At 49.9% G+C, this 20,888-nt stretch overlaps 1 protein-coding gene across 13 annotated transcripts in view; it reads right to left on the bottom strand.

Annotated features, from left to right (window-relative positions):
* The window catches only part of MAPT (microtubule associated protein tau), a 101,968-nt gene that overhangs the window by 50,839 nt on the left and 30,241 nt on the right, over window positions 1-20,888 (bottom strand). The gene's annotated exons all lie outside the window — the stretch shown is intronic.

Genomic DNA, 20,888 nt, shown 5'->3' with positions numbered 1-20,888 from the left:
GTTAAAAAAAAAAAAAAAAAGAATCTGTAATTACGTCTTAGCAAGAATCATTGTACATTTTGGTCTCCTTCCAGAAGTTTCCAGAAGTTTCAAGTCAGGAGCAGGAGAACTAAGGGTCATCCTGGGGCCTGGGGCAGTGCCGCACTGTTCTAGGGACTGGAGACAGCATCCGTGGCATAAGCCCTTCGGCTGCCAGGCCGCCTCGCTCAGCGCCACAGAGCAAAAGGCAAGGCAATGGGTCTCACTGTCCCAGGTTCTAATGATCCCCCCACTTCCCTACCACCAGCACCACCCCTGCATGGCTGGAGAAAGTCAGAAGCACTAATAGGAAGCTGAACAAATTACAGGGGCCTCTGGAGAAATTAAATCATCCTTTAAAACATAGGCTACTATTCACTATGCAAAATGAATAAACCGTGTGCATCTCAGGTGCCACTATTTTCCTTTAGGGTAAAAAGAGGAATGCATGGGAAGAACTCTCTAAGCAGGGAGGCACCCCCCCCACCCCGCCCCTCCCACTGACCCCAGCAAATGGCCTTAGGTTCATGGACCTCCTGATTCAATGAAGCCACCAGTGCTGTCTCTCCAACTCATCTGGGCTGGGTCACTTGCCCCGTGCTAATGTTTTGGTACCTACAGGTCATCTCTGGAGCATCTCTGAGAGGCTACTCGACGTAAGCAGAAAATAGAACCCAGAGGAGATGCGCTCGGAGAGTAAAATGAAGTAGTTCTTCTTCTCAGTCTTAGGACAAATACTGCGCACGAGAACGCAAGTCCCGTCGGGTTGGACCTGTCTGGGTCACTTACGGGCAGATGAGGAATCTGGGAGGTACTCTGCCCAGGTCACATAGCCAGGAAGAGGCAACGCCAGGATGCAAAGCTTGTGTCCTCACGGGGCACTCAGCTGCCCTCACTGCCAGTCCTTCCATCCAGGACCATCAAATGTTCTCCAATTTTCCATTGGGGCACAGATCTGGGGTGTGGAAGCAGCAGTGTCCAGGACTCACACCCCAAAGCTGTGACTAAGTCACTTCTCTCAACCTCCTTCATGTCACCCAGTGACCCCTGAGCTCCCTTCCTGCTCCAACATTTTTCTTTAAGCGGATCGATTAGGCCTGTGTCCTCCAGCTCAGAGCCCTGGGAAGATTGGTCACAGGGCAGCAGGAGTCTCTAGCCCAGGCCTGGCTGAGAGGCAGGGGGCCCTGCCATCCCAGCCAAGGGTCTGAAAGCTCAGCCCTGCCTCCTTCTCTGACCCCTGTGGTCTTCCTCTACGAGAGCCAAGGGCAGGATGATTTCTCTGGAAGAACTGGGCAAAGAACATGTAAAGCAACTGACAGATGGCACAGCCGTACATCCAGCCCTAGGACTTTCACGCAAAGACAGCAGACTGAAAACACAAAAACAAGCGTAGCCCTGAGGTGGGTACACAGTCCAGACTAGACGTGGTTATATCACCCCACGGATCCCTGTAGCCTGAGAGAGACACACAGACAGGAAAATAAACACGCCAGGAGCTACTGTCCTAAGGCCATGCTTTGCCTTCTTATTCTTCTAAATCAACCAATCTCTTTTTCAATCTCTCTGATTTCCTACCTCCCATTTTCCCAGGCAGTGACCTACAGGCAGTGGGGAGTGAGGTAAGGAAGAAATTTGAGGAGGAGCACAAAAGTTGAGTTAAACCTGGAAACGAAAACGGGTCACTCTTTAGGGACCCTTGGAAAAGCACTGCCTCCTGACAAGAGAAAATGAGAACCAGAGGGTCCTGGAGTCTGTCCTTGTCATTTGGTAGCTGGGAAATTGAGGGGAAGGGGCTTGTTAAGTTGTAGGACAGTGCCTGGTCCTACAAGATCACACCCCCAGACCCAATGCTGCCTTGCCAATGGCTTGTGGCGGGGGGGGCAAGCCAGGGAAAGGGAGAAAAGTGTGTGCGGGGCTGAGAGGGAGACAGTGGAAAAAAGAGGACAGCGCAGGTGATGAGAGGATAAAAGAGAAGGCAGGAGAGGGGAAGGGGGTGAAGGCACAGGGAGGGAGGAACCCCCTGAATCAAACCGCGGCTGCTGCAACCCAGCCTTTTCTATTTACTTTCCTGATTGAGGTAAAATCCACACAACACACAGTGACCGTTTTAAAGTGAACCACCAGCGCCTCTGTCTAGTTCCAAATCATTTTCATCACCCCTGAAAGAAACCCGGTGCCCATGAAGCAGTCTCTCCCCACTCCTCCCCCCAGGCCCTGCCAACCACGCATCTACCTTCTGTCTCTATGGATTTACCAATTTCGGAGATTTCAAATAAATGGAATTATCTAACACTGGGCTTTCGCGTCTTGCTTCTTTCGCTTCGTGTAATGTTTTCAAGATTCACCCACGTTGCAGCGCGTGTCAGGACTTCGCTCCTGGAACGATATTTCATTGTATGGACACACCACATTTTGTTTATCCATGTATCCATTGATGATTACCCACAGTCTTTTAAGTTTGGAAACAAGATAATATGGAATTTTTTTTTTTTTGGCGGTACGCGGGCCTCTCACTGCTGCGGCCTCTCCCGTTGTGGAGCACAGGCTCCGGACGCGCAGGCTCAGCGGCCATGGCTCATGGGCCCAGCCGCTCTGCGGCATGTGGGATCTTCCCGGACCGGGGTACGAACCCGTGTCCCCTGCATCAGCAGGCGGACTCTCAACCACTGCGCCACCAGGGAAGCCCTGGAATTTTTTACTGTGATGTTTGTCTGATAATGCTGAAATCGGGGTGGAGGGGGAGGAAAGGTGAGGGCAGGAAGGGGTAGGATGATGGAAGAGAAGAATGGCAGGGACCCTCAGACAACCTTCAACTTCTTCCTCATTTTGCCAAGGCTGGGCCCCCGGCCCCTCCAGACCCTCAGGGGCCCAGGGATGTGCAAGTGAGACCCCGGGTCCCTTTTGCTCCGGAAGAAGAGGGTCTTCCCAGGCTGCAAGGTGGATAAATTTTCTGCCTGGTAGAGTTCACCTGCTCTGTGTGTCTTACCTGAAGAGTCAGCTTTGTTTCTGATCATCTCAGGCTGCCCTCTGAGGCACCCAGAGGTGGATGAGGGAAGCCCAGGAACCTAGCCCAGCCCAGAGGTGACGTCTGGGGCATCATCAGGGAACCCTGCTCACTATTTAAAGCACGTCTGCCATTTTCCTGGACACTTTCCCATGACAGAACATACAGGCTCACCACAAACCTATGACGTGGGCAGGATGCAAATCCCAGCCAGGTAAAGGGCCCCAAGGGCCTAAATGACTTGCCCAAGGCCAGCAAGGCAGCCTGGGGCCTGACTCCCCTCTGGAACACAGATTCCCAGCAGTTCTGATGCCTCTGTCTGCTTCCCCACCCAGGCTTTTGCTCCTGTCCAGTTCTCCAGGGTGTCTGAGGGTTTCAGCTGACCTGGGGCAGTCTCTACCTGAAGGAGATGAAGACCAAATAGCCTTCCTACACCTACTGCCATCCTTCCTATTCCTTTTAATTGTCTTACAGCAATGCATCTTGATTCTAGAAAGCTCCTCAGGTAAGCCAGGACAACAGTGGACACCATTTTGGGCAGTTTTGGAATATTAACAGCATCTGTTTATTTGAGTCGTGACTATTAGCCAGTCTCAGGGGCTTCAGAGAGAGAAAGCAAATCTCTGTAATACAACAGCCCCAAGAGAGGAATTATCCTCACTTTGTAGATGAGGAAACAGGCTCAGAGAGGTTCAGGAACCTGCTGAGTGTCACACAGCTAGTAAGAGGCAGAGCAGGATGTGAACTCTGATCTTTTGATGCTAAAACCCATCTTTCGGATATTGTATCATATCAGTGCCTTCCCAACAGAGAGTTTAAAAACATAGCCCTTTTCTCCCCTCCAGGACCCAGAGAAATGACCCTGTCTCGGCTGGATGGAATTAGAGCCGAGGAGGTAAGAAGAAAGCCCGTGTCAGGGGCTGGTCCCGCACCCTGGCTCACCAGGCTCCAAGCAGGACGCGCTGCCTGTGCAGTCCAAGCCCGGGAGGAGCTTTTTGTATCCTAGAGCCCCCTCCCTGAAGGCGCCGGGTGGGCTGTTTAGGGCGGAGCTGCAGCCCTCGCTAGGGGGCAGCACATGCCAGGGCGCGGTGCCCGCTCGCTGCAGCCCAGCCACCGGACAGCTTCTCCCCCAGGCAGCACTGCAGGCTCCCGGGGCCGCTGCCGTGACTCAGCGGAATCACCGCCACCAGAACAGGTGGCTCCGTCCAAAAAAAGGACGCTGGCCCTTAAAACTCCCTCAGGTTAAAAACTCAACTGGAATTAGAGAGTGGTGATATTGCACAACTTTGTGACTATACTTAAATCACTGAATTGTACACTTCAAAGGGTGGATTTTATGGCATGTGACATATCTCAATAAAGCTGTTATTAAAAAAACAAACACCCTAAATGGATCTCTCAGCTGAAGATCAAGTAGAGAGAAATCTAAAAAAATAACCTTAAAATGAACTTTGATCTCCAAGGTTATTTTTGGCTCCCACATCCCATCTTTCCTTTGCTCTGGTCCCTTTTCTGCACCATCATGAATTTGCCAGTGCGTTCAGGTGGAAAACAGGATTCCTCATGACAGGAGCCACGTTTCAAGCATTTCCAGGTATTGACTCATTTAATCAACACAACTGCCCCTATTATTATGTCGACTTCTACAGAGGGGGAAACCGAGGCACAGAGAGGTCGAGTAACTTGCCCAAGGTCACACAGTAAACATGTAATGGAGTCAGGGCTCAAAGCCTAAGCAGCCTGGCACCAGAATCTGACCTTGTGAGGCCGACTGACACAGTGATTAAATCAAGCAGTGACTGAGATCACCCATTTCAGGAACATAAGGACCCACTCAACTGAGTGAAAGCTTTCGTTTCCTTTGACAACTTTCTCTTTGTATTTACAGTCTATTCTTTAATGCTTACGGTTCAACTGTTGTACTTTAAGATATAAAGATTAGTGAAAGGGCAGGCATAGTAGTCTCCTTGGCGGAGGTGAAGTCTGGGCCCAAGGTCGTTAGGAAATCCCTATACTTATGAAGCGGGGAGCCAGCTGTACCTAAAGAAAGAGGAAGAGCCTCCAGGGTTCAAGAGAACTCTGGGCTGGCGCGTGGCAACTCTGCTGCTTCAGATGCACTTCCCTCACAGCTAGTCTCCTTTTGTGTTGCCCCTCTTCTCTCCCGCCCCCGACAGGCAGGTGGCACCCAGCACCCAGACACCACGGGGAAGTTCTCAGGAAGACTTGCTGGAGGGAAGACGGCCTGGCAAACCTCAGAGGAACTCTAAAGTGTGAGCTTGTGCTCACATCCTATCACAGGGTACCAGAGAATGTTCTAGAACCGAATCTGAACAATAATAATGATAATACCTGGATTTCAGGCAGAACTGCCAAATTAACTGCAGAGAAGATAAAGGAGCCCACAGAGAGGAAAGACTTAGGTTGGTGAGAAGAAACTGGAATAATCCCGGGCCTCAATCCAAAGAGAACAATCAACAGTTGTATGAAAGCATGAATGAAGGCCGCTTTCTGGGGGGAGGTGGTGTTGCTGTGCACACACCATGTGTCATGGCTGATGTCAGCCGGCTGACGTCCACCACCAAGAAAATCCACAGACTGTGTCGGAGAGGACAATTCTGGTTTTAAGCTCAAGGATTCTGTTTTATTTTTTTGACCTCCTTTGTAACTGCTGGTATAGTCAAACAGTGCTGTAGCATCTGTTAGGATGATACGGCGTGCTTGGGTGGCCTTTGTTTTCAGAACTGCAGTAGTTTTCCCTCCAACCCCCTTTCTGATCAGTTAGCCTTCAACGAGGACAGCACTGCCATGTGACACCCCTACGGGGGGTGGCGGCAGGTTGCTGAGCCTCTGTCCCGTTCAGGGACTGCCAGTGGCCCTGGTGACCACTTAACTGTATCTGAGATGAATCCCCTCAACTCAGAGCACCAAATGGATAAAAAGCAGTCTCTTTTGATGTCAAAGCTGGGAAAACCACAGCGAAAAATTGCTTTTTTTTTTTTCTAGGGCAAGCCACTCTTAATCCTGAGAGAGAGAGGGAGAGAGAGAGAGAGAGAATTTATTGTTTTATAAAAGTGATTCATAGTCATTATTAAAAAGTTAAATACAAAAATGTGAAAAGAGGAAAGCAAAATCACCACTGTTAACATTCTAGGGAACTTCTGTGCAAACACCTCGCCTATGCACACATATAATTTTCCCCAAATGAGACCATATCGTACCAGCTGTTCTGTAGTCTACTTTATTTGTGTAATAAATATACTGATATTAATAAGCTTTATATTAATTTCTGGTTGATCGTCAATGGCTACAATGTCTAGATTTGCTGTTATCTCTCTGCCCTCTAGCTCTAACAGGCAGCAAATGGAGCACTTAAAAAGCTCTGGAGGGGGACTTTTAAAGTCCCCCCACCCCGCCCTTTTTTTTTAGCCATCCATGATCTTCCCTGAATAAATATTTCTGTAGCCAGGCACTATTTACACATTTCACCTCATTTAGTCCTCACAACGGCCTATGTGAAGGAGGAAATGTTATTATCTTATTATCCCCATTTTTGCATTGATGCTCCGTAGCCCCGGCTGAGGGAGGATGCACGCGTGGCTTTGAATCTGCAGTCCCAGCCTCCAGCTGGACACAGGGTGGGTCTCTGGAGACCTTCACTGACAAATCATGAAGCCCCACTCTGAAGCCCTGATATAGGAGGAGCCATTCCAACTGCACCTCTGTGAGATGCACGGGTCATCTTAGCTCCATTCTGCAGCTGGGGAGACTGAGGCACAGAGAGGATCAAGTGGACCTAGAGATAGTGCCAGAGCGGGGGACAGAGTGTGGCGGGTAGTGATTTCCTGGAAAGCTCACCTTAGGGCTAGGAAGTCGCTGGGAGTGAACGCTGGGCGGAATGATGTCAGGGGCGTGAGGACACAGCTGTACCCGATGTTGAATGGGCCCCCCACAGTCAGGGTCTTGAGGCCTCTCAGAGGCACCTCGGGCCATTTGCCAAAGACCATTCTGGGTTCTCGGGAGCACCTCCTTCTCCATGAGCCATTCCTGACACTGATGACTAGCACTTAGGCTGCCCCCTCTTAAGGCCCTCTGAGAACACTGCACGGCTTCACCCTCACAGCAGGGGCTGGGGAGGCACCCTCCATCCTGCCCCCAAAGGTGAGCCTGGAGGGTCCCTTGCTTCACTTCCCCTTGGACCCGGGTCTCTCCCATGAAGCAGGGTCTCTTGATCCAGAGATGCCATGTTTGCATCTACCCTGCGAGGCCACTCGGCCCTAGCGCCTCTCGTGGAACGCGCCAAGTCCAGCCTTGTTAGCTGCATGAACGGCTGGACTCCTTGTGCCCTCGGTGCACTGGCTCCAAATCTTCCTGAGGACCTTATGGCCGGTTCAGACCTCTCCATGGATTTGGGTAGAAAGGACACGTGGTGTGAAGTCCAGAGCCCTGGGTTCTAGGCTTAGGAGGGACCACTCACTGGCTGGTCGATGCTGGGCCAGTCACTTGCCCTCTCTGAATCACAGATTCTTCCTTTGTAACATGGGCACGAGGACACCTGTGTCACAGGGTGGCTGTGAGGGTCACTGGAAAAATGCATGTGAGAGAGAGTGCTTCAGTGAACTGCGATGTTCTAGACTGATACTCGGTACTGTTGTTATGACACGTGGGTTCTGAGCAAGGAGAAGATATCTGAGGATGGGGAAGAGGAGGCCTAACCTGAAGGGATAAAATCAGGGGCCGATACAAGAGCCTTTGTGCTTCTGCCCTGAAGGAGGGGGAGACAGAGCATGGAGACGTGAGAGGCAGCTCCGGGTCGGCCCAGGGAGAGGAGGAGAAACGAGGGGGTCCTTCCAGGAAGGTCTCGGAAGTGACGGAGCGAAGGTAAGCATCGGGGAAGAACTGGGGTGTCTCTGCTCCCCACCCCTCCCAGCACTGGCACCCGGAGCACAGAGGAGACAGGGGAGGTGATGCGGAGAAGGTGATGCCGGGGGGTGGGGAGAGACGAAGCGTCCGCACCAGTCTTGGCAGCGAAGGAGGCGGGAGTCTGAGAGGCCACGTGCAATGACCAGAAATTGGCTCTTTTTGCCACAACATTTCATTAGCTGGGACAACAAGGAAGAAGTGGAGGGGAGAGGAAACGAGGAAGGGAAGGTGGTAGTTTGGAGGATGCTTTCATTTCTATTTTTTGAGTCTGAGGACACACCCTGAAGGACGCGGGGCACAGGAGGACGGCGTAGTCTGTCTCTAATCAGCAATGTCCCTCAGTAATGAGCAACCTGAACTCAGCACGGCGGGAAAGACGGAAAACAAATAGTGTCCTTTGAACCCATGGGAGAAATGCCACCCAGGTCAGGCACACCGTCCCTGAATTACCCCCTTGACAGAGGTGCCCACACAGCATCAGGGGCGGAGCTGACAGTGCATTTCTGGGGCGTGGAGAACACACTGGGGTCAGGCTGTCTGGGTTCCGCTCCAGATCCGCCACTTACTAGCGGGGTGGCCTCGAGTGAGTCACTCAACCTCTCAGAGCCTCCGCTGCCTCGTCTGTAAGGTGTGGGGATTGGACGAGTTAACACAGTAAATGCGATCGAAGTGCCCGCTGTGGTTATCATCATGACAACCTATCACCCATTATCTGAGCCAAACCTTTCTGTGTCCTGTTCGTATTTTCAGACTAAACAGCTTCTCAGGGCCCAGAGCCCCACCCCACGTTGGATCCAACGACACATGGTGCCCCCTTGGCCCTCCTGATGCAGCCTCTGGCCAGGCAGGGCAGATGGTGTACCCGGTGAGGTCATCCCCTGGTCCCGTGACTCCTGGAGACGGGGCCAAAACCGTGTCCCGGAGCACGCTGTGTGAAGCTGACCCCTCTGTGAGGAGGACAGGGGAGAAGCGAACACACTGGCATGGAGAGAGCTCCATCCTGTATCACCAAGGGAAAAAGGCAGTTTTAGAAATGTGCACGCACAGAATGTTTATAAACAAGACAGTAGCATATATATGCATATGTGCAGACAAGAAGTCACAAAGGGGGCTTCCCCGGTGGCACAGCGGTTGGGAATCCGCCTGCCAATGCAGGGGACACAGGTTCGAGCCCTGGTCCGGGAAGATTCCACATGCTGTGGAACAACTCAGCCCGTGCGCCACAACTACTGAGCCTGCGCTCTACAGTCCACGAGCTACAGCTACTGAGCCCGTGCGCCACAACTACTGGAGCCTGCGCTCTAGAGCTCGTGAGCTACAACTACTAAAGCCTGTGTACCTAGAGCCCGTGCTCCACAACAAGAGAAGCCACTGCAACGAGAAGCCCGTGCACCACAATGAAGAGCAGCCCCCGCTCGCCACAACTAGAGAAAGCCCACGCGCAGCAACGAAGACCCAACGCAGCCAAAAATAAACTTAAAAAAAAAAAAAAAAGATATTGTAAAGGACACGTGATCTGGGAAGGGAAGTGGAATTAGGGAGACTTTCTCTTGTTGTTGTGTACATTTTTGTTTTATCATACTGTTTTCTAAACATGTGCTCATAATCTGACAAAAAGTAATAAATACGTTCCGCTTTTGGCAAAACAAAACACCCTGTAACAAAGTCAAGGATTTGTCCACAGTGTGCTGCTCCTTTTGTTCACAAATTGTGGGCTGCCTGTAGGCACCGGCATGGCTGACGGGTCAAGGTGACCAAGAGGTTTAATACTGATTCTAGGCGTCAGTGTGATGTGTTCAACGACATCTGTGATCAACCATGAAGACAGAGGCCGCTTAGGGGGACAATGTGTGTGGGGCATTCTTAACCTGGGGCCAGAGGAACACCACCAGAGGTGCCTGATGGGGGTAGTGGGGGAAGCCCTATGGAGCCAGTGATGGTTCCTAGATGGGGAAGCTTTACACAGTGGGAGGAGTCATGACACAAAGAGATGGGGTTCACTAACAGCCGACACGCAGCCTTTCAGGTACATTTAACGCAGAGAGCCAGGGACACCTGGACATAGCACTCTGGTGTCACAAACCCTTGCCTATCACAAGTGTGATTCTCTAAGATCCAGTGAAAAGTCTAAACACATTGGGGCGCTGTAATTGTTCATGTATTTATATCTAGCTTGTTCCGAAAAGGGATTTAGAGAGAAGCAGGGAGGTGAGAAGCCCCACCAGAGCTGAAGTTACAGCCTTACGAGCCCTAGAAAAGGTAACTTCCCAATGCAATGTGCACGGTAAGGGTTCGTGGCCACATCAGAATATAAAAATATAGGCTCTTTATTTAGATAAAGGGGAAACCAGACACTTTTGCTGCATCTATTGAGGTTGGGAAAGTAGTTTCAATATTTATCAATAAAACTTCTCATTAAAATTAAAATAAGAAAATGCAAATATTATCCAGCATGGGACCCTGGGTCATGCTCTCTTATTTGGATAAAATAATTATGCTTGACAAAGTGGAGTACAGTGGAAAACAGAAAATTTATGGAGTGAGGAAATGATCTTGAAAGAAAGAATTTCAACACAGCTTTGGAAAGAGATCCAATCCAGGCGCACAAATATCTGGTTCAATTAAAACGGACACAGCAGAAATTCAGATCAGGGAGAGACAGGAAGTCAAAGCCAGGGGCGTACATTTAGGCTCTGGGCCCCCAAGTACGTATTTCAGAAAAAGCCCAGGCAGCCTCTGTTGGTCGCAAAATATTCATTATCCAGCAGAAAGGCCTGGACATTATGTTCAGAAACAGAAATTACAGTCAAGGAGGGAAGGAAGACAGAATGAGCAGATAAGAGAGAAAAAGCTGGCGAGAAAGAAGTACAAAGAACTTAGAAACATGATAGGAAATGAAATTCTTCTTGGAAAAGGAGAAAACACTACACCCGGAGTCACGCATCCGGAGAACAGAGAGGGGCAGCTGCCTGGGCGCTGTCGCCCTGCCCCCATCTGAGCTGCTTCTGGGTCTTCCTAGTGTCTTAGGAATTACCATCAAAGTCGAAATTGTACAGGGATACTAAAACCCACTGAATTGTAACTTTAAAGGGATGGTTTTTATGGTACGTGAACCGTAATCTCAATAAAGATGTTTAAAACATTGCAAAAGAGGCTCAAAGTCAAATTTATTTTCCTTTGCTAAGTCTAAAACTACACATGCCCTCCCACCTTCCTGTGGGGAGGCGGAGCCCTCCGCCGGGCGGGTAGAAAGCGGCTCTCTCTGAGGAACAGCGGAGATGAGGCGGCTTGTACACAAACCTTCCCTCTGCTGGGCCACCCAGCTTCGGCTCAGATCTAACCCCCGGGGGCGTCTGTGACAAACAAGCCGCCAAGGTAGCTTTGCATTGTTTGTATGACCTGAGCTTTTCCTTCCGGTGGGCAACGACCCCACCCCATTCAACGGTCCTGGCCTTTGTCGAATGGGGGGTTGTGGCCCACCAGGGTGCAGAGGGGCACCAGGAAAAGCGCTGGGCCGAAGGGTACCTTTCCAGGTGGACGGGCTGTCAGGGGGTGGCAGGTCAAAACATCCTTGCATGGGAGGTGCAGCGTCCTCCCTGTTAAAACCAGGAGTTGGATACACACAGCAAAAACAGGGAAAATGAACGAATGAACTGCTTGCTTGGGAAGGCTGCTGTACTGCAGAGGTGGAGTACGGGTGTCTTAGGGGTCCCTCCAGGCCAAGAGCCCAGGCAGCATTCACCATCCTGTCCCCACAAAGCTCAGGGCGGGCAGAGGCTGAGAGACGCAGGGCTTGCTGGGGAGGTGCGCGTGCGCGCGCGCACACACACACACACACACACCAGGTGCCTTGGGGAAACAGAAACATCACAACTCCCTCACTTCCAAAGAATTCACCACATCTCCCTGACCCCACTTCCGGGATTAGCCTGGAAACTCATGCACTCCCGAGACATGGGTAAGAATCTATTACCTCTCTGGCCTCCTTCCACTCAACACTGGGGCCGGTCTTTCCTGTTGCACCTGTCACATCATACCCTAATTGTACCCATGAGTCCCTCCATTAGAATGCAAGCTCCTCGAGGGTGGAGACTCTCCTGTACTTGTTTTTTTAAACCTGTAAACAACTCAGTACTTAGTGCAGTGCTTGGTAGGGGGTCTGCGCTCAGGATGAACGAAAGAATGACTGTGAACTGAAAGCCACCCCTCACGCTTCTTCGACCCTGACGGCTACACTTGTGCAGTTGTGAGACCCTAACTGCTACACTTTCTCCCCCCAGGCCTTTGGCAGGCCTGGTCTCCCTGCCAGGGAAGCCCTGTCCTCCACGTCCCCTCCCCTTTGTCTGGCTAACGCCTACTCAAGCTTCAGGCTCTAGCAAAGCAGCCACTGCTTCTAGAAGCCCTTCTTGACTCTGCCAAACTCCCTCGAGTGTGCCCCTCACAGACACTTGCCTGGTGCTGTAATCCTCTGGGATGCTAATGCCCTGAGGATGGGAGAGCCACAGCCACCTCCTTCACCATCATGTCTTCAGCACCTGGTCCCACACCTGGCAGGAGGACGGCCCCAATAATTCTGCTGAACCAAGGAGTTGGGGGGCAGGGAGATGGGCTCCCGTGGGATGGAGGAGGAGAGGTGACAGCATTCATCGATAACACTTCCCAAGCTCATTGTCCGCTGCAAATCTGACAGCAGACCTGTTCTCTTGTGTGGGCTACCCCAGCTCCCTGGATAACTACCTCTCACACCCCATTGGAGAGAATATTCCTCTCCAATGGGGTAGGGGAGGGAACTCAAATTCTCTCCCCGCTTTGCAAACCTCAAATGACCAAAATAAATGAGATATAACTGCTGAGTCATCTGGGCATTGGGTTAACCAGGAATGACCTTGAATTTGTCATCAAGGTCTCTCCCACTGTGGTTCCTTCTCCTCTCCCCAAAACAGACTTGTTCTCCAGGCATCTGTCTGGGTGCCCCTGCTTGACTAGGTCAGAATCATAGAATTCTGGGTTCTAAGCTTAGAATGGACCTTAAAGAAAGAGGCCCTCGGGCTTCCCTGGTGGTGCAGCGGTTGAGGGTCCACCTACTGATACAGGGGACGCGGGTTCGTGCCCTGGTCCGGGAAGATCCCACACGCCGTGGAGCGGCTAGGCCTGTGAGCCATGGCCGCTGAGCCTGTGAGTCTGGAGCCTGTGCTCCTCAACGGGAGAGGCCACAATAGTGAGAGGCCCGTGTACCGCAAAAACAAACAAACAAACAAAAAAAAACGAAAGAGGCCCTCGACAGCACAGAGAGGTGAAGTAACTCACCCAAAGTCACACAGCTAGTCGACAGTGAAGCCAGGATTCAAACCTAAGTCAGGAGCACATTTCACTGAACACACCCCAAGTAAAGCAGAAACTATTGTTTTCCAAGCATCAGATCCATGCATTTGATACTGAAGGTCAAATGCAATTCCGTTTACTTAGAAAATACCACAGTGTTTTTGCAATAAAATTAGAAACTTGTAGTATAGAGGCCGTCACTGTCCCTTTTCATAGATTTTACTACTCTCTGTTCTCTTAGAGTCCCCACCACAATTTTAGGACATTGCATCTCTGCTTCCTGTCAAGGAGGAGGAAAATAATCTGATTCCTTCAAGTTACACAAACGATGAACAAAAATACGAGAAAGTGAGTTCATTGAGAAGAGTAAAGATCACTGAATGCCTCTTTCCACTGAAGGAAAAAGAGGACATCAGAATCTGAAACATACTCGAGGGAACCCTCGTCAATGCAGGCCCTGCACGAACTCCAGGGTCCTTCTCAGATGTGGCCCCAGGGACATTTTGGGAGTGGGTGTTTCTGCTCTGTGACTGGGTCCTCTGAGGCTCAGGATGAAGCCACATCATAGGATTCTCTGTCACCCACACTTCAATGCCTCAGCTCAAGAGAAAGAGCAAAGTAATTAGAAACCTCCTTCTAAAAGACCATCTGCAATTAAAGAGCACTGTCCTTTCCTTTGCGTCCTGGGGCTTATTGTTTAGAAAGTATTTTCCAGGGAGCCATGAAATGTTGATTTATAAGCAATATCCGAGGGACAAAGAATGTCTAAACACCTTAAGCCTGTGATTTAAAGGCTTGTTCTATGTGAAAGAATGCAAGATGAGATAAGATACTGCAAAAGGCCTGCAGAGAAGCTGATTTTATTTAGTAAAATCTGGTTAAAAGTGTGCAATGAAACTAAGGATATTACAAATATGATTCAGATTACTTGCATCTTAATTTATACATTTATACCACCTCTTCCAGATCTTGTTGAAAAAGATTAGTTATTAAATCTTCTTCGATTAAGAAAAAATATGTATTTGCATTTAGTTAATGTGGCAGACAGAACAGCATCTTAAAGATATCCATGTCCTGGGGCTTCCCTGGTGGCGCAGTGGTTGAGAGTCCGCCTGCCGATGCAGGGGACGTGGGTTCGTGCCCCGGTCTGGGCCACGGAGCGGCTGGGCCCGTGAGCCATGGCCGCTGAACCTGCGCGTCCAGAGCCTGTGCTCCGCAAAGGGAGGGGCCACAGCGGTGAGAGGCCCGCGTACCGCAAAAAAAAAAAAGATATCCATGTCCTAATCCCCAGAACCTATGAATACTTTGTTACTTTATGTGGCAAAGGAGGGTTAAGGTTGCAGACGGAATGAAGGTTGCTAGTCAGCTGACTTTAAGATTATTCTGGATTATCCAGGTGGGCCCAATGTGATCGCAAGGGTCCTTACACGTGGAAGAGGGTGGCAGGGGAGTCAGTGTCAGAGTGATGTGATTTGAGAAGGACTCAACCAGTCAAGCTGGCTTTGAAGATGGAAGGGGCCATGAGCCGAGGAAGCTGGAGAAGGCAAGAAAACAGATTCTCCCCTAGACCCTCCAGAAAGGAATGCAGCCCTGCCATCACCTTGATTTTAGCCCAGTGAGACCTGTATTGGACTTCTGCTACCTCCACAACTGTCAGATAAAACGGTTGTGTTGGTTTAAGCCACTACATTTGTGGTAGTTTGTTACAGAAGCAAATAGAAAACGAACAGTTAATTTCTGTAAGTCTGCTCATTAAGGTGGACCAGCACGTGACAACTTGATTTTGGGAAAAGAAAGGAAAGAAATGGACGTGGAGGGTGCACCTGCCATGTGGCAGGCATCGTGTGAGGCCCTGTAGTACATACCGCACAGTCTCCTCCACCCTCTGGCCAGGTAGGCATTGAGAGCACCAGTGTGCAGCCCACAGCTCTGAATCTCCAAGAGGTCAAGGTGCGAACGCTTGGTCTGTCTGACTGTGCACATGGACAGCCCCAGAGTGGTGGTCACATCCTCTCCACATGCCCTGCTGGACCCCCTCCTCCCTCCTCCCCCGTGTCAGCACCCACCAGCTTCCCGGAGGGAACGGGGCTGGAGACCAGGGCAGTGGTTGGAGGGGGGCTTCTCCCCACAGTTCTGGTCCTTCCACGGTCCCACCTTCTGCACTGTCCACTGGAGGGGCACAAAGACAGAAGCACAATGCACCTGAGCCTGTGCGGGGAGGAGGAAGTGACGCGGGGGGAGTGGGGAGTCCGACCCATGACCCACGCTGAGGACGGCTCTCATACCACATGTCATACCCATGACATGCTCTCATACCACATTATGTATTTGCAGACCAGGAGTGGGCATGTGCGGCTCAGGGAAGACTCCTTTTCCACTTTGAATGGTGAACTGGATGGAAGAACTCTCCTCTCCCAGGTGGGGAGAGATGGGATGGGAGTCATCTCTCTGGGTGTCTCACGCTGCTAGACAGCCCCAGGCATACACGCTCTGTGTATCTAGGTGGTTCTCGATGCCTCCCGAGAGTTCGGGGAACACACCCGAGATTTGCTCCGGGCGCTGTCCAGATGTCGGTAGCTAATGATGCAATGAGGAGAGTGCCTTTTCCAACCAGCGGACAAAATCCAGTTAATTAAGAAGAGCAATGTTTTGTGCTTAAAAGGCACAAATTCAGACGCATCCATTAGTCTCTTCGGTTTAATATCCCTTTTAAATCAAAGCTGTCAAGCTGAGGCTGTAAGAAGCATCTATTATTAACAAACAGAGAGGAAAGTACGCTCCTAAGTGACAGGCTCACCAAGCACCACACGCTTGGTGGTGGATTTGGGAGCCAATTCAGACACGTCAGTTGTGTAATAAAGTTTACAGCAGCTTTCAGTGTATAAAATGCATTACTGACGCTGAGCTTAGGGGCTGTGTCTATGTGCACCGCGCCCATGCATGTGCATATATGCCCTCCAGTCTCAAAGGCATACCTCTGGGCAGGAGGGTAAGTCAGGCAGGGAGAGATGATATAAACAGGACAGAGCAATCCCACTGGCCCAGCCCTGGCGGAGCAGCTGGGGAGACCTCAGGGACCAGGGCAGTGAGCAGACTATGAGAAAGTCATGTACCAGCCCCCAGCAGGGAGCAGATGTGGCCCCTGCCCTTGGATATAGTCAGTCTGGCCGGGGAGATACATATGCAAATACTGAACGACACAGGGATAATTTCAGGGCAACCCCATGGTCAACTCCATTTTCGGAATGCTGCCTCCCATGGGTGGGGGTCTCCAGCCTGGACAAAGGGATGGAAGACTTCTTGGGATCTGGCTTGGGACGGGAGACAAAGAGATAAATACAGTTCAAGGCCACAGGTCAGAAGATAGAAGGCAGATTGGCCTGTGCCCCAAGAGTCTGTGATTCTGTGAGCTAAGCGTGGAATAGGTGCTAGAGACAAAGCTGTAGCAGCCGGAAAGAGACGGGGGTCGAGAAGGCTCTGGAAAGAATACGAGCTTGAGCTAAGACTTGAAGGAAGGCAGACCTGGAGGGACAAACTCCTTCCTCTGGCTGGAGAGGGGGTAGAGACAGGGTCATTATCAGGCATGGGGTGGGGGGCGTGTCATCACCGGACAAAGGGACATCATTGGTCAAAGGGGTGATGGTTGAGAGACTAGACATTTTGGTGGAACCCAGTTCTGAGAGACTTAAGGCCAAGCGCCAGCTAGGAGCCCTGAGCCAGCACCAGGGGAACAGCTCCCAACAGGCTTCTCTGTGACAGTCCTGTTTGCTGGAATCTAACAAAGAACAAAGCATGCACCTCACACGTTGGCTCTGGGGCTGGTGTTGGAGCTGTTAATTCCTGCAGAGTCCAAATTCCTGCACCGCCTCGCCTCCAAGTTCAAAGGAGGTGCGTCCGGTAAACAGACTGGCCCTGGCTGTGTGCCCACCTCTGACACCCTTTTCAGGGTGATCCCTGGACCACGTGATCAAGCTGCAGAGAGGCCCTGGCCAGAACCTCCTCATTAGAAAAGGCTGCAGCAGCATAAAGGCTTGTGAGAAAGTTGAGGGCGTTGGGGAGGGAAGGAGAGGGACCAGTTGGGGTGGGGGGTTGAGGGAGGAGACAGCATCACGGCGCCGAGGAAGGGATGCCCAGAAACTCCCGACCTAATGGAAAAGCCTCTTTGGAGGGACACTTCTCAGCACACCATTAGCTGTCAAGGTCAGCAGACCCCACGACAGTCAATTTTCAAATTCTGGTGACAGGCTCTGGGCACAGCAACCTTCCCCAGAGAGGTCTGCCCTGGAAGGCTGCAACTGCATGCGGTTACCTCCCCAGTCACACTTACATCTTTCCAACCAGAAAAGGACAAAGCCACGCATGATTATCTAAACAGAAGTGTTCCCTCTGCTTTTCCCAATTATTAACTTGTGGTTGTTAAATAGCTGGTAGGATCAGAGGTCCTTCTAAGAGGGGGAAATTACACAGCCTCGGGCTCAGGGTCCACCTTCCGTCTGGTAAGGAGATGACTCCACTTTGCAGAGAAGGTAACAGAGAAGCTAAGCAAGTTGCCCAAAGCCACCCAGCTAGTCAACAGCCAAGCAAGGCAAGAAATTAGCTTCTGCCTCTGACACTGCGCTAATTTAACAGAGAGCTCCTCTGGCTGTACCACAGGCTCAGAAAGCTGGTATCCACTTTGGATTGATGACTTGACATCAGCGTTGTTTTGTGCTCCAGCCCATGCCTGTTCATGTGCAGTCTCTAGCCAGTGGCCTTCAGAAAGCAAAACGCTAGAAGGCGCCTGCAGAACACACATTCTCAACCGTGTGGCTGATAATATCATTTGGGCAATTGTCCAAGAAAAGGTTAGTATTTTTTTTTATTTATTTACTTATTTTTGGCTGCATTGGGTCTTCGTTGCTGCACGTGGGCTTTCTCTAGTTGCTGTGAGCGGGGGCTACTCATCGTTGTGGTGTGCGGGCTTCTCATTGCGGTGGCTTCTCTTGTTGCGGAGCACGGGCTTCAGTAGTTGTGGCTTGTGGGCTCTAGAGCACAGGTTCAGTAGTTTTGGCGCATGGGCTTTAGTTCCTCCGCGACCTGTGGGATCTTCCCGGACCAGGGCTCGAACCCATGTCCCCCGCATTGGCAGGCGGATTCTTAACCACTGCACCACCAGGGAAGCCCTATTATTTTTAAGTTAAATTAAAACCCACAATATAAACTACTCTGCAAAAAAGAACAAATGTATGCATCATTTAGATCCAACACATTGCACTGAAATATCCTAATGACTAAGGATCATAATTTAAAGAAACACACCAATAACACAAAGTATAAACAACAAATGAAGCCTCTTTCTGAATTCAGAATAAATCTACTGCGAGTGGCTGGAGATGATATTATTCCTAAGAAAAACCTGCTAGAATTTACTGCAAGCTCACTTTCTAGCTCAATGGCTCACATCAACCTTCTCAAACCTAACATTTAATTGCTTGTCTGTTTTCTTTTATAAAGGAAGTCAATATAACAGAGCAAAAGTTCCATCGGAAACCATGTTAAGATGCAGAGACTCTTGGACGCACGGGGAGAGCTGGTCCTGTCCAGGAAGAAGGTCAAGGGACCTGGGATCTAGCAAGTTGCCTCGGTATCCTCAGTCCTAGGAGGATTGCCAGAGATCTTTTTTTTTTTTTCTTCTTCTTTTTTTGGCTGCACCACACGGCTTGTGGGATCTTAGTTCCCCAACCAGGGATCGAATCCAGGCCCTTGGCAGTGAAAACATGGAGTCCTAACCACTGGACCACCAGGGAATTCCCGCCGGAGATGTTCTACCATCTCCCTTCACCTCTACCAGAACCAGGGGCTGGATATATAATATATAACCAGTGAAGGGTAGAGGGAGGCCTACACATGGCAAGCTAGTAAAGGGTGGACTGTCTGTAGAGAATCCAAAAATAATAATAAACGGACGAAAAGTCAAAATGATTTTTATGAGCATCAGGTGTTGGAAATCCTCAACAACGTCAGTGATAACATTCTCCTCCCTGAAAAACGTCTTTTTGGTCCAAGTTATGAACAATTGGTACTGATGTTGTTGACTGTCAATAATACATATTTAAGTTCAAATTCGCACGTGTAAAAACGAGTCCTTTACTAAACCTTGTCTTCTCCATGGACGTCATTTGGAGAACTCCTAGTTACATAGTCGGCCCCAACATATGCGGAGTCGGCTACACACAGCTGCTTGGAGAGAAATCCTCAACTGTTCAGAATTTCAAGCCTGCTTCAGGTGACGTTTGCATTTCCAACCTCTGTGAGACCACATACTCCTGCATTTAAGCAGTAGATTCTAAGCTTGAACAGTGGTAGTGCCGTGATCACAAAGAAGCTGAATTACTTCAATTTTGTCATTCCACATGGCCACTTGGAGATTTTGTTTTTAAAATTGAAAACAGTGACACCGGATGTGAACTGCAAAGTGTATTACTTTTGCTCGGTAAGTACAACGTTTACTCCATACGTGACATATTTTACTGAGTTTGAATAGTTTTTTTTTTTTTTTTTTTTTTTTGCGGTACGCGGGCCTCTCACTGTTGTGGCCTCTCCCGTTGTGGAGCACAGGCTCTGGACGCACAGCGGCCAGGGCTCACGGGCTCAGCCACTCCGCGGCACGAGGGATCCTCCTGGACCGGGGCACGAACCCGTGTCCCCTGAATCGGCAGGCGGACTCTCGACCACAGCGCCACCAGGGAAGCCCTGAATAGTATTTTTTAAAATGGAAATCTGTTCTTTAAAATTGTGAGTTTTAGCTTTTAAAACTAAAAATTAGGGCTTCCTAATTTTTAGTTAGGAAGTAAATAATAATATAAAATAATATATTTACTTTTTTTTATATTTATTACTTTTATTTTAAAAATCCTGGCGTAATTACATGCACAGAGTTCAATAAGAGAAATATTATCTGTGTTTCTTTTCTGGCAATTATTATGATTGTTTCATTTCATGATTATTCCTTTTTCTATATAAATTTATTTATTATTTATTTTTGGGTCTTCGTTGCTGTGTGTGGGCTTTCTCTAGTTGCCGTGAGCGGGGGCTACTCTTCGTTGCGGTGCACGGGCTTCTCATTGCAGTGGCTTCTCTTGTTGCGGAGCACGGGCTCTAGGTGCGCAGGCTTCAGTAGTTGTGGCTCGTGGTCTCTAGAGCGCAGGCTCAGCAGTTGTGGCACACAGGCTTAGTCACTCTGCAGCAGGTGGGATCTTCCCCGACCAGGGCTTGAACCTCTGTCCCCTGCATTGGCAGGCAGATTCTTAACCACTGCACACCAGGGAAGCCCTTCACGATTATTTCTGAAGATAATTTTGTCACATAAAGGAGGGGACAGTTAAATGGCTCGGTGTCAAGTGGCTCGGTACCTCTGTTCTGTAAAGTGGCATGTGATGGCCGGGCAAACCCTTTCAACAATCAGTTAGTCTCAATCACCCACAGATCTACAACAGAATGAAGATTATTTTTTTTCCCTAGACCATCAATTTCCCTGTTAATCCCTACGTTCCTTTCTCTAAACACCACCTCACACAGCAGCCACAATGACAGTGAATTCTACAATGTAAAGTTCAATGATGTGAAGGTCTGTGATGACTTCACA

The sequence above is a fragment of the Tursiops truncatus genome, chromosome 20 (genome assembly GCF_011762595.2).
Source record: "Tursiops truncatus isolate mTurTru1 chromosome 20, mTurTru1.mat.Y, whole genome shotgun sequence".
Classification (NCBI taxonomy): domain Eukaryota; kingdom Metazoa; phylum Chordata; class Mammalia; order Artiodactyla; family Delphinidae; genus Tursiops; species Tursiops truncatus.
The sequence above is the reverse complement of the archived record's forward strand: the minus strand, read 5'-3'. Positions and strand labels throughout refer to the sequence as shown.